This window comes from Schistocerca serialis, chromosome 3, assembly GCF_023864345.2.
Source record: "Schistocerca serialis cubense isolate TAMUIC-IGC-003099 chromosome 3, iqSchSeri2.2, whole genome shotgun sequence".
NCBI classification, from domain to species: Eukaryota; Metazoa; Arthropoda; class Insecta; order Orthoptera; family Acrididae; genus Schistocerca; species Schistocerca serialis.
In genome coordinates, this window is record NC_064640.1 from 919769621 (window position 1) to 919781904 (window position 12284).

Below are 12284 nucleotides of genomic sequence, written 5' to 3' on the forward strand. Positions count from 1 at the left end.
AAAATGCCACTGTGTGATATATGTCGTCTGTGAGACTATTTAATATTTGAGTGCACTAACTACAATACGTATGTATAATATGTGTATCTGGAAGCATCTGTAACTGTCTTCTCGCAATTATTAGTAACTAATCGGATAGCAGATTGTATCAGTGCTCATTCCTGTGTATCATTTGTCTTTAACCCTGACGATGCCCTGGGGAGGGGGGGGGGGGGGGGGAATTAGATACTGTTTCATATTTTAAAATTTTGAGAAGGATAATTGTTTTTAATGGAGTCTTCAACTGAATTCCATAAATGTTTTAAATTTTGTTGTTAAACTTAACCCAAAAATTTGACATGTTAATAGTACATGTGACTTTCCACAGTGACAGTCATATTGAATATTTTAAAGTTCAGGACCCTACTTATGCATCAGTATTTGTTTAAAATATGATAATATGTCAACAACAATTAAGATATTTTTTTAGGGTGGAAATACAGTACCCTCCCTTCCCCCCAATACACATTATTGAAAATGTGTTGGTGTTGTTAGGATTAAAGAAGGAACTTGAAGCTATAGTCATTACTAAAACTGAGTCAATTGTCAACTTGTATGAAGTAAATTTTCAAGCTGCATGTACCATGTAGAATACTGTACGCAAAAATTGTAATATATATCACCAAAAATAATATGGCATCATTTCTATTGTGCTTATGCTGATATGAAACCTATTTTTCTGTAGGTGAAACCCTTCCTGTAGAGGTGATCCTTGGCACCAGTAGTGTGGAAGAGGAGCAAGCTGCTCCAGCCCCCTCAATGCAGCAAGGTGTTCAAAGTTCTATGACATCGTACCTCTCCAAAAGGATCAGAGTGAATCAGAAAAAGAAGATAGATGGGCAACTTCTTCAGCTGTTCACTAAAGACATCCAACCATTTTCAGTCATTGAAGATTCGCAGTTTCGTGTGGGCCCTTAATCCTCGTTATGAGTTACCAAGCAGGAAGCATATTTCAGATGTAATGCTGCAAGCAGCATACACAGCAGCAAAGGAGAAAGTGGTAGACAAACTGTCAGCTGTGAAGACAGTTTGTTTGACCACAGATTGCTGGACATCAGCAGCAAATGAAGATTACATGGCGGTGACAGGGCATTTTGTGTCTGAAGATTTCACCTTGCAATCTGTGTTGTTAGGATGTTCCCAATTCTCTGGTGCACATACTGCTTCGAATCTGTCGGCATCTCTAATAGGCACGACAGATAACTTCAGGCCGACAGACAAAGTTTTGCTGGTTGTGACAGATAATGCACCAAATATTAAAAATGCAGTATCCATTTTACAGTGGAAACACTTTGGGTGCTATGCACATATACTGAATCTTATTGTGCACAATGCACTAAAACATTTTTGTGTCAATTCAGCAGAAAGTCAAAACTATTGTGGCATTCTTCAAGAGAAGCTGCAAGGCAACAGAAAGACTGCTGACATACCAACAAAATAATGGGGCAGGTCATGTTAAAAAACTGGTGCAGGAGGTGCCAACAAGGTGGAACTCTACTCTGTGTATGTTAGAGTGAATAGTTGAAATTAAAGATGCAGTAAAGACTTCGCTTGTACTATTCACTGTTGATTTTAAACAACTGACAGACGAGGAATGGAACATCTGCTCAGAACTCTGCTCTGTGTTGAAGCCATTTGCACAGGTTTCAACACAGCTTAGTGCTGAGTCATATCCTACTGGCAGCCAAGTAAGTTAAGCAGCTTTTTTCTTGCTACAATGTTAGCTGTGGTATTATGGCATAATCATTTCTGAGATATTGTACTGTTTGTGTTATATTGAAGAACTTATTCCAATTTTCAGGTTATTGTTCTGACAAGGGGATTATTATCAGCGTGTGCAGAACTTTTGAAGAGGCCATTTAACAGTGTGACAAGGACTGTCATTGAAGAATTAACAAAAGGCCTGAAGGACCATTTCCACAATGTAGAGATGAGCAAGTCTATAGCAGTAGCCACTCTACTAGATCCACGCTTGAAATCTCTTGTGTTTGAAAGCCGAGTTGCAGCAGATAATGCAAAGAAGCAGCTTATTGAACTAGTAGCACAAAAATGGGTGACAGAAGACTGACAAACACAGGCCAGAGCCATGAAACTGTGTCAACTTCAACCACCACTGATCCCTTGTCAGTATGGGGTGGCTATGATGCAAGTGTAAAATCAACACAGCCCCAGGGCACTCCTCAGTCAGTTGCTATTGTGGAAGTACAAAGGTACATGGACAGCCCAGTTGTTAGTAGATGTGAGAATCCACTGGCATGGTGGCGTGGAAATCAATATATTTTCCCAAATATTTCTAAAGTGGTGAGGGAAAAATTCAACATAGTGGGCACTTCTGTGCCATGCAAAAGAATATTTTCTAAAACTGGTATCATTATAAATGAAAGGCGAACACGGCTGAAGGCGTCTAAAGTTGAAAAACTTATATTTCTAAATATGAACAGTACTAACTCCTGAATTTCCTGTTACAGGGTACTTGTTATTTATTGTATTTAATGAGAGATTACTGGTGATTTATACCCCAAAATATGCTTTTCTTATCTTAGATGTTTGTTTCAGTAGTGGATTCGTGAGGCACACCAACACCAGCAGATGAGTCTCCGTTTAATACTTGGGATATTATTACAGTAAGATAATTCTAGTTTAGGTACATTTTTGGCAGATTCGATCTCCCACTTAAAATGGAGATATAACTGTAGGGCATAGCATATATTTGTTATGCTACATTAAAAGAGTACTAGTGGTTTTGTGTTGAAGTGTTTAATGTATATTGTCAGTCAGTAAGTCAGAACACTTTGTTCCAGTTATAGCTCCAGAAGTCAGTCACCAGCAGCAGATGTCACACAGTTATAAAATGGGAAACTTGAAGAATAAGGTACTAGTGGTTTGGATACACATTTGGCAAATTTCGCCTTTCACTTAAAATGTAGGTACGGTTATAGTCCTTAAGAGTATACTGGTAAATGGTAACTCGGAACTCTTTGTTCCTGTTACAGCTCCAGAAGTCAGTCACCAGCAGCAGATGTCACACAGTTATAAAATGGGAAACTTGAACAATAAGATACTAGTGGTTTGACATTTGGCAAATTTCACCTTTCTCTTAAAATGAAGGTACAGTTACAGTCCTTAAGAGTATACTGGCAAATGGTAACTCAAAGCTCTTTGTTCCTGTTACAGCTCCAGAAGTCAGCAGCAGCAGCAGACGTCACACAGCCATAATGCGAGAAGCTTGAAAAATAATGTGGTAGTGGTTTGGATACATATGACATATTTCACCTTCAGTTTAAAATTGAAGTTTGTTTATATTGGCAGGTGGTAACTCTGAGCTCTTTGTTCCAGTTATGGCTCTGATAGTCTGCTAGCAGCAGCAAATGTTACACAGTCCTATAGAGGCAAACTTGAAGTATAAGGTAATAGTGTTTTGCATACAATGGCAAACTTGACCTTTCACTTAAAATGGAGGTACATTTGCACTGAGTTTAATGTTATGACACGTGAATGGATTACAAGTGATGTATATGTAAATACTGGAATTTGTAACTTAGAACTTAATTTCAGTATCAGCTTTGAAATTTGGTCACTGGATACAGCTATATTCTCTTTCATGTTGATAGCAGCAATCATCAGATTGCAATCCAGTTAAGTACCTGTGAGGCATGAGATGTCAAAAATACTTGTGGGTAATTGGTAGCCTGTGTCAAGGCATGTGGCACCTCAAAGTTTGTAAGTACAGTAGCATTTTGTTTCCTGCTTTACTTAAAAATTGTTAGCTGTAGCATACATTCTGACATTCAATTATTTTGAATTTCAAGTTTCTTAAAATGATACTGACATCAGTTTCATGTGTGTTAACACTAATCTGTATATTATTATTAACATATGCTGCTATTTTACTCAGATGTTAACTGAAATTGTTTTATTGTAATGATAACAACACTTCAGCCTTTGCAAACTTGCAGTATAGGTTACCTGCTGAGAAATATTTACTGGAAGAAATGGTTTCTTGAATAGGACAAAAAGTAATACCACTGAAAATGCCAAAAGTGAATTGGTGAAACATCTTGTGCTCAATACTAAATTTCATTTGCAAAACACGGAAGTTTTCCTATCTTTGTGGTGGAACACAAGAAATTCTCATAATTTTGCTAGTTTGTATTCTAGAAAGGGTGCCAAAAAGGGAAGAGTAAAATTTTTATTAAATCGGGCATTAAATGTAAGTAAGGTTGGAGTACAGAAGGCAACTGGCCTTCCCCGCTGTAGTCTGAGGTGGTCCAACATGCATTTGTACTGATGTGCAGGTGGTTATAACACTAGTATCAAACTGCATGGTACCCACTAACTAATGTGATCTACCCTTGCATGATCTGTTGAAGACAGCAAGAAATCCGCTACTGCTCTTACTACCTGTCCAACAGTTGTGGAGGATTTTTGCCCTTGGTGCTTGCCATGACATGTTTTGCCCTCTGCCCTTAAAATCTCAATTCTTGTTACATTTTTCATCCATTTGCTATCTCCTGATGAACCTGTATTGATTAAAAACGTAATCAATGCAGAGGTGACTGTAGAACTTTTGTTTGTGGCAGTGTGGAGGGGCTCCACTCTTTAAAAAATACAATTACCTTGTGGGACATGGAATTATTATTAGAGGCTTTCATGGACATTTTGTTTACTGAAAAAGTCAGTCATTATCGGAGGTATTTAAATGTTAACTTCAAATCTAAAACTGCATCAAAAGATAAATTTCAGTAAGTCTTAAACAAGTTTCAGTATCTTGCTTCACATGCAGTGTTTTGCAGAGAACAGCTATTCAGATGTTAACATCCCAGAATTTGTGTAGAAGATATCCCTTACATTGTTACTTTCATTGTGGTCACACTCTACAGTGTAGTGTTATCAGCATACATATAGAAGTTTGAAGAACATATTAAATTAATTGCTAGACATGCCTTAAGTGAATATGTTTACTACTAATGTGAGTCAGCTAAGTAGTTGCTGCAAGTTTTTATGTTGTTTCTAAAGTGTCTTTAGACAATGATATTTCTGCTGTTTGTTTCCTGTTCTTCTGTTTCAGATAACTACCCAAATATGCAGCAACTGCTGAAGCAGCCTCTGGCAGTTTATTGAAGTTCCGTGAACAAAGTGTTGTGTGGTCTGTTTGCGTAAAGTGATAAAGAAAAATGTTAAAGTGTAATTGCATATGTAATTGTGTATATATTTAATCATTATTTTTGCTAGTTGTAAGATCTATTTTGATGTAAATCAGGACATTGTATAATAGGTAACAACTGAATGAGGCAGTGTAGCTATTAACAGCACTGACCTCATATTCGGGAGGATGGGGTTCGCTCTGTCTGGCCATCCTGATTCGGGTTTTCTGTGGTTTTCCTGGATTGCTAAGGCAAATGCCAGGATGGTTCCTTCATCAAGGCCACGGCTGACCACCTGTCCCACCCTTAAAGAGATCCTTTAAACATTCTGTGTATACCCATATTTTGAATTATTGATGTTTGTTGTATTATGTTGAGATATTCTTGGATGAAATAAAAAAGTTTATACATTTGTATTTGTGGTCACATGTTAAATCACTGAGAAAATTGAAGAGTGGTTATGGCACCGAATTTCCATTCAGATGCATTGGGATCCTTCGCCTGTTTCAACATCCTGATTTACATTTTATGTGGGTTCTCTAAATTCCTTTAGGCAAATACTTTTGTTGGTTCCACTGAATAGGCCATGGCAGAGTACCTGCCATTTCCAATCTGAGGTTCTGCTCAGTCTCTGACATGTTAACTATTTATTCATTCTCTTTATAATGCTGTAATATGTTTAAAGTGTTCCATATCTTTGTGGAAAAGTCAGAATAAAATTGATCATCTCACAAGTACATACATTTGTGTTGGTTACCATTTTTCTTTTAACTTATCTTCCTTCCTTTTGTTCCCTGTACTCTTAAGTAATTTGTTGAAAACCCATGAGCTCAAAGATGAGCACTTACTGCCATTTTAGGATATATTTTATGTACAAATATGGTAATCTCTCATGTGGCATGGTAATGTGTCTTTGTTGAGGTGATATTACTGTCTCATGAACATAGGTGTCTTACATAGAACATACAGAAATTAAACAGCTGTGCAGTAATCTTGTAAGAATATATTTTAATTTTGGGGCAGGATAGGAAACTCATCTCAAGTGATACATGTATCACATCTCCTACCTTCTAAAGAAATGTATCAAAATTTGTGGCACTACTGTGAGCACAAACACTTGCTGTCTCATACATAGTAAGGAAAGCTATGAAGTGTAGTAGTGTGTATGCAACATGTTAATACTTTCTAGGGATTTTAAACTTACTGAAATGCCTTGAGTATTGGCGGTGATCTAAAAATGGAACATAGTTGAGTATCTTCTCCAAGTATACCCCATCACTAATGCTTGGTAGCATCATGATGAAAAAGTGCCAGTGCTGTATCAGGTCAACTTGAATACAAAGAAACTTATGTAATTTTGTGAGACTTAGCTTTGTGGCATTAGCGAGAGAAAAATGAGTTTTCTCAATTTGTACACATCCATTGCAAATAGGTTTTTTTTCATTTAATTGGTTTTTGGCCATTGACTTTCGAACATTTTATACATAGTTTTGAGCATATCACTTTTATGCAGGAACATTGTCCAGTGTACACTTCAAACATACAGGATGTATTGCAATTGAAGCATTTCACGGAGGTATATTTGGCATGAATACAATAAGCTTACAACAATAATCATGTCAGATACTTTGTTAGTGTATTTAAATAAAAGTATAGATTTACTTACATTTGGGCCTGTTAGCACATGTGCATACTACATGAACGTTTATGAATAAAATATGCTTTTTTGTTTTCAAAGAGCTCAAGTCAGTTCATTTTCTATTATGTTAAGCAACACTGAAAAACTCTGTTAGGTGCACTCATTGCTACATTGAGGTTGTTATATGCAAGACTTAGCCCTTCATTTTGAGTGCTCATCTTGTCTTGTTCATGAATTAGTCTTACCTATTCAGATAGTTAACTGTCATGATATTAAACTGCAAAAAGATCAAAGCAAGCAGCTGGCATTGACAGATGATGTGTTTCGAAAGGATTCGTATTATTGCCTCGTGTGAGACAGAAAAAAAGCAAAATGTGGAATCCACAGGTAAAGCATTCCCCAGGAAAGGAAATTTTGTATTTCCTATAGATGGATATCTTAACAGGGACTGGTAGAGTAACTTAAGTAAAAAGTATTATTTCAGTTTTGACAGCACTTTACTGCAACAATCAAGATCAGATTTCTGAAAACTTACTGCAAATTTGTATTACCTACACAATACCATTAATTCATACTCTCACAATCTGGATATGCAAAGAAGAATTGTATAAAAAGAGTGAAAAGGTATTGTAATGATATCTGAGACATTAAGCCTTATGAGTTGTTAATCAATCATTCAGCACTGGAATTCTGTATACAATAATGCCAAACATGAGAGATACACAACAAACTGAAGGCTTGGACACATGCATTAGTCATTCTCCCACCACAAAATCAAAACCCTCACTGTAGATTAGATTAACTTGTTTTTGTCCCAGGGACCCAAAAATGAGATGATTCTCATGGATGTGCAACATGTCAAAGTATAATATAAAGCATTTGAATATAATACTTACCACCATCATCATCTGTCACGAGATTGTCAAAATATGTGAATATATTGCAGTAAACTGGAGCTGCTAATATGTACAGTATTAATACACTGCCAGAACAAAACATAGTTATGCACTATTAATAAATTTATCACACACAGAATACCTGATCTTGACTGTTGTGACCAAGTGCTGTCAAAACTGAAATATGCTGGTAGCAGAATTTTTACTTAAGCTGGTCTAACAATCCCTGTTAAGATATTCATCTATAGAGTAGGAGTTGCCTATCAAAAAGTCTTTCAAACTCTCAGTAAACCGTGCTTTATCTGAAACCAAGTTTTTAATGGTTGCTGGCAGTTTATTGAAAATATGTGTTCCTGAATATTGAACCCCTTTCTGGTCCAAGGTAAGTGATTTTAGATCTGTATATAGAATGCTGTTCTTATTCCTAGTATTGATACTATATATTGTGCTATTGGTTGGAAATACTTGCAACAAATTTCATTGAGGAATAAATGTACTATAAAGCAGTGGTTAGAATATGAAGTTCCTTGAACAGGTTTCTACATGGTGTTCTTGAATTTATACCATAAACGATTTTTATTAGGCCTACACGCTTTTACATGCTAAAAACTTTTGCTCCGTTGATGAGTTACACCAGAATATGATCCCTTATGACATAACAGAATAAAAGTATGTAAACTTTTTTACATTTGTGTCTCCTACATCTGACACCATTCTAACTGCAAATACAGACTTGTTTAGGAGCTTTAGCAATTCTGTGGTAAGCCCTTCCCAACTGAATTTATTATTGAGTTATAATCCCAGAAATTTAACACTGTCAATCTTTTCGATCTCCATGTCTTTATATGTTATGGGATTACAGAACCTTACGTCACAGGTCAAAGCAGACGGGTGGAATCGGATGCTTCCATTCATCCTATGTTATACACATGCTGCAGCTGGAGGAATCGAGCAGTTTTCCAACTAGCGTACTCACACTTTCAACCATATGACTATCTTGTAGAGGAGTAAACGAATCTTTCACATTACGTATATTTTTGTGTTGCATTACAAGGCAGCACACTTATTCTATTAAGTAAACAACACAAGAAATTAAGCTTTGAATTTAACCTAAAGTATTCAGTTTACATATTTCTTCAAACTTAAAAATGCTCATTGTTAACATTTTACTTAAACAGTGCTGTGGCAAAGTTCCACGTACTTTCTGTTGCAGCTGCGAGGATAATATTTCTAATAGCGACCGATAACCTACATACATGTAATATGAAACACTAATAATCGTTCTAACATCAACTAAAATACACCCAGAGTTAATTAGCTAAGGTTATGAAATGATTCATACGAGATTCCTGCCATTTCACACTACTGATAACTATTAACTAAACTGATGGATTCCAACTACGTCGTTATTTAACTGTTGGAGTATTCGGGATTCGCTAGCGAAAAATAACTTTTGACAGTTATTAATAACCGTTAAAAGTAATAACTGGAACTGTGATAAGGGTTACTCCAGAATAACCGTTTAGCCTACCTCTATTGTGTTGTTTTTGGGGACTGGTATTGGTGCCGATGTGGTTGTAGTGTTGCATGTTGGCTGAGGCGCCTGTGTTGCTGTCGCAGTGGTTGTGTTGGGTGCAGAGATTCCATGGCCTGCTCCACTCCTTCAGGGCGTGTAGTGCAACAGGCCACAGGAACTCTGCTCCCAGCGGATGCACCTGATTTTTTTTTTTTTTTTTTTTTTTTTTTTTTTTTTTTTTTTTTTTTTTTCAATTCCCCCCAAAGGGGGCGGGCTGGCAGCAGCTTAGTACCCTGCTCTACAGCCTACAGACTTTTTTTTAAAAAAAAAGGAAGAAGAAAGAAACAAGGAAAAACAGGCGATAAAATGGTGACTTAAACTGTAAAATGGCGTAAAAATGTGGAAAGTTAAAACAGAAAGCAAAAGGGGTTGGCAATGTTGATAAAATACACAGGAATCAGACAAGAAACATAGTAGACACACAATTAAAAAACAGGGCGACAGTCTGGTTTCTGTTCGCGAGAGATAAAAAATCACACCCAGCGACAGTATGATGGCTGTTCGCTACACTTCCCAAAAGACACAACACGGAACACTCACTGGAAAAACACACACTGTAAAACACTGCACGAAAATGGCGGCACAAATATGGCACTCCCGAGCCAAAGGCAGATGGGGGGGGGAGGGGGACCTGGAGGAGGGGGAAAAACAAGGAGGGAGGAGAGGAAAAAACGAAAAGGGGGGGGGGGGAACCAAGGAGGGAGAGGACTAATAAAGGGGGAGAAGGGCAGACGCGAGAGGGAATGAGAGGAGGCAGAGGAGGGAAATGTAAAAGGACTCGGGCAAGAGAAGAGGGCGAAGAGAGGGGAGGTGGGGAAAAAAGAGGATGGAAGGGGGGGAGAGGGAGCCCGGGAAAAGGACAGAGGAAAGGAGGGGGAGTGAGGATCAGATTTGATAGGAGGGATAAATGGAGGGAGAGAGGGCATCATCCGGGAGGGGGAATTGATGGAAGCCACCTTGGGAAAGGAGATGTAGGGTGTAGAGATGGAGGGTAGGGGGGACACAACAGTGAAGACATGGCAGGGGGCGGGGATGGGAGAGGAGAGGAGCAACCAGGGGGTGAGGGGGTTCTAGGCGGTGGGAGGTGTAGAGGATGTGGATATGTTCGAGGAATAGGAGAAGATGGGGGAAAGGAATGAGATCATAGAGGATCCGCGTGGGGGACGGGAGGTGTATACGGACGGCGAGGCGGAGTGCATGACGCTCAAGGATCTGGAGGGACTTATAGAATTTGGGGGGGGGGGCAGATATCCAGGCAGGACTGGCATAACAGAGGATGGGATGGATTAAGGATTTGTAGGTGTGGAGGATGGTAGAGGGGTGCAACCCCCATGTCCAGCCAGAGAGGAGTTTGAGGAGTCAGAGGCAGTTGTGGGCTTTGGATTGGATGGAGCGGAGATGAGGGATCCAGGTGAGGTGACGGTCAATGGTGAGGCCAAGGTAGGTGAGGGTGGGGGTGAGGCGGACAGGACGGGCGCAGACAGTAAGGGAAAAATCCAGGAGCCGGAAGGAGCGAGTGGTACGACCTACGATGATTGCCTGGGTCTTGAAAGGATTGAGTTTCAGGAGCCACTGGTTATACCATGCAGCAAAAAGGTCAAGGTGATTTTGAAGAAGGCGTTGGGACCGTTGGAGGGTAGGAGCAAGGGCGAGGAATGCGGTGTCATCAGCATATTGCAAGAGGTGTACTGTAGGGGGGGTTTGGGGCATATCTGCCGTGTACAGGAGGTAGAGGAGAGGGGAGAGGACAGAGCCCTGAGGCACACCTCCAGAGGGGTAGAAGATGTGGGAATTGGCATTATGGATGGTAACATAGGAGGGGCGGTGGGAGAGGAAGGAGGCCACCAGACGGATGTAATTAATAGGAAGGGTGTAGGTTTGGCATTTAAACAGGAGACCGGGATGCCCGACACGGTCGTAGGCCTTTTCGAGGTCAAGCAAGACAAAAATGGCAGAGCGGATGCACCTTTTAAAATAGAGGTGGAGCCCCTCCACACCTACACCGGCATGATGGCCAACACAAAAGGTCTACTGCCATCTCTGCATAAGGGTTAGTATTCACTAAAGTGAGGTGTCGCAGGATGTGGGTACTGCGATGTTTGCGTACGTCTGGTTAGGATTAACCATTAATACGTGCTCATCTGGAGATAGATTGGTCAAAATCTGACGAAGGGTAGTGGCTTGAAGGGCAGAGGAAAAAAAGTGTCAAGGCAAGAGCCAAGGGAAAAAAACCTCTGCGAAAGTTAGGTCGGGTGGTAAGAGCAGTAGCGGTTGTCTTGCTGCCGGCGATAGGTTGTGCAAGGATAGGCTTTGTTAGTAGTGGGTATCATGCATGTCGATACCTTGACGTTGTGCGTTTGAGCTGCTCAGCGGCTGGCGCTGGGTGCTGGAACAGAGTCCTCGCTCAGCGTCAGCAACCTGCAACAGTTAGATTTGTTATCGATCTTGTGTCCGATAGGTTATATACCCGAGGCACAGTGTGAGGGAATGTTGGCAGATTGTTTGTGCGTCTGTGGGCGAGCTCGTCGGTGTCCCTGCTGTGGCCTGTTGGTTGGCTTTAATAGCAGCTGGTAGTTGCCAGTCAGTGTTGCTGATATGCAGGGGCTTACCGACGTTTGTCGTTGTTTGCGTATGTTAGTTTCCCATAGGTGGCTATGCCCTAGCTAGCAGTGTCTTTGGCCGCTTGTGCTTCCACCTGTGGTTGTGATCGTAGTTTCCCAGAGTGAGGATGAAAGGATTGTTCGAGTGTCTCGAGTTCCTGTATAGTCGTGTGGCGTGTTTTTTGAATACTTCCTTGAGGGTATCAAGGCGGTATTCATGGTGAAGATCCATGGTGCGTGTGTAGCGTGGAGCGTTGCTAATGATTCGTAGCACCTTGTTCTGTATGATCTGCAGGCAGCACAGTTGCGTAGGAGCTGCATATCCCCAGACGGGAGCTGCATACGTCATCAGAGGTCTAATCAGTGTCGTGTATATGGACCTCGACACCC

General features: G+C 40.0%; 1 long non-coding RNA gene across 1 annotated transcript in view; it reads right to left on the reverse strand.

Annotated features, from left to right (window-relative positions):
- Window positions 1–11713, reverse strand: part of LOC126471178 (uncharacterized) — a 55809-nt gene extending 44096 nt beyond the window's left edge. The window contains exon 1 of the long non-coding RNA XR_007586303.1: window positions 11637–11713. This is a non-coding gene — a long non-coding RNA (uncharacterized LOC126471178). The remainder of the gene's footprint in view (window positions 1–11636) is intronic.
- Window positions 11714–12284: the final 571 nt, after the last annotated feature.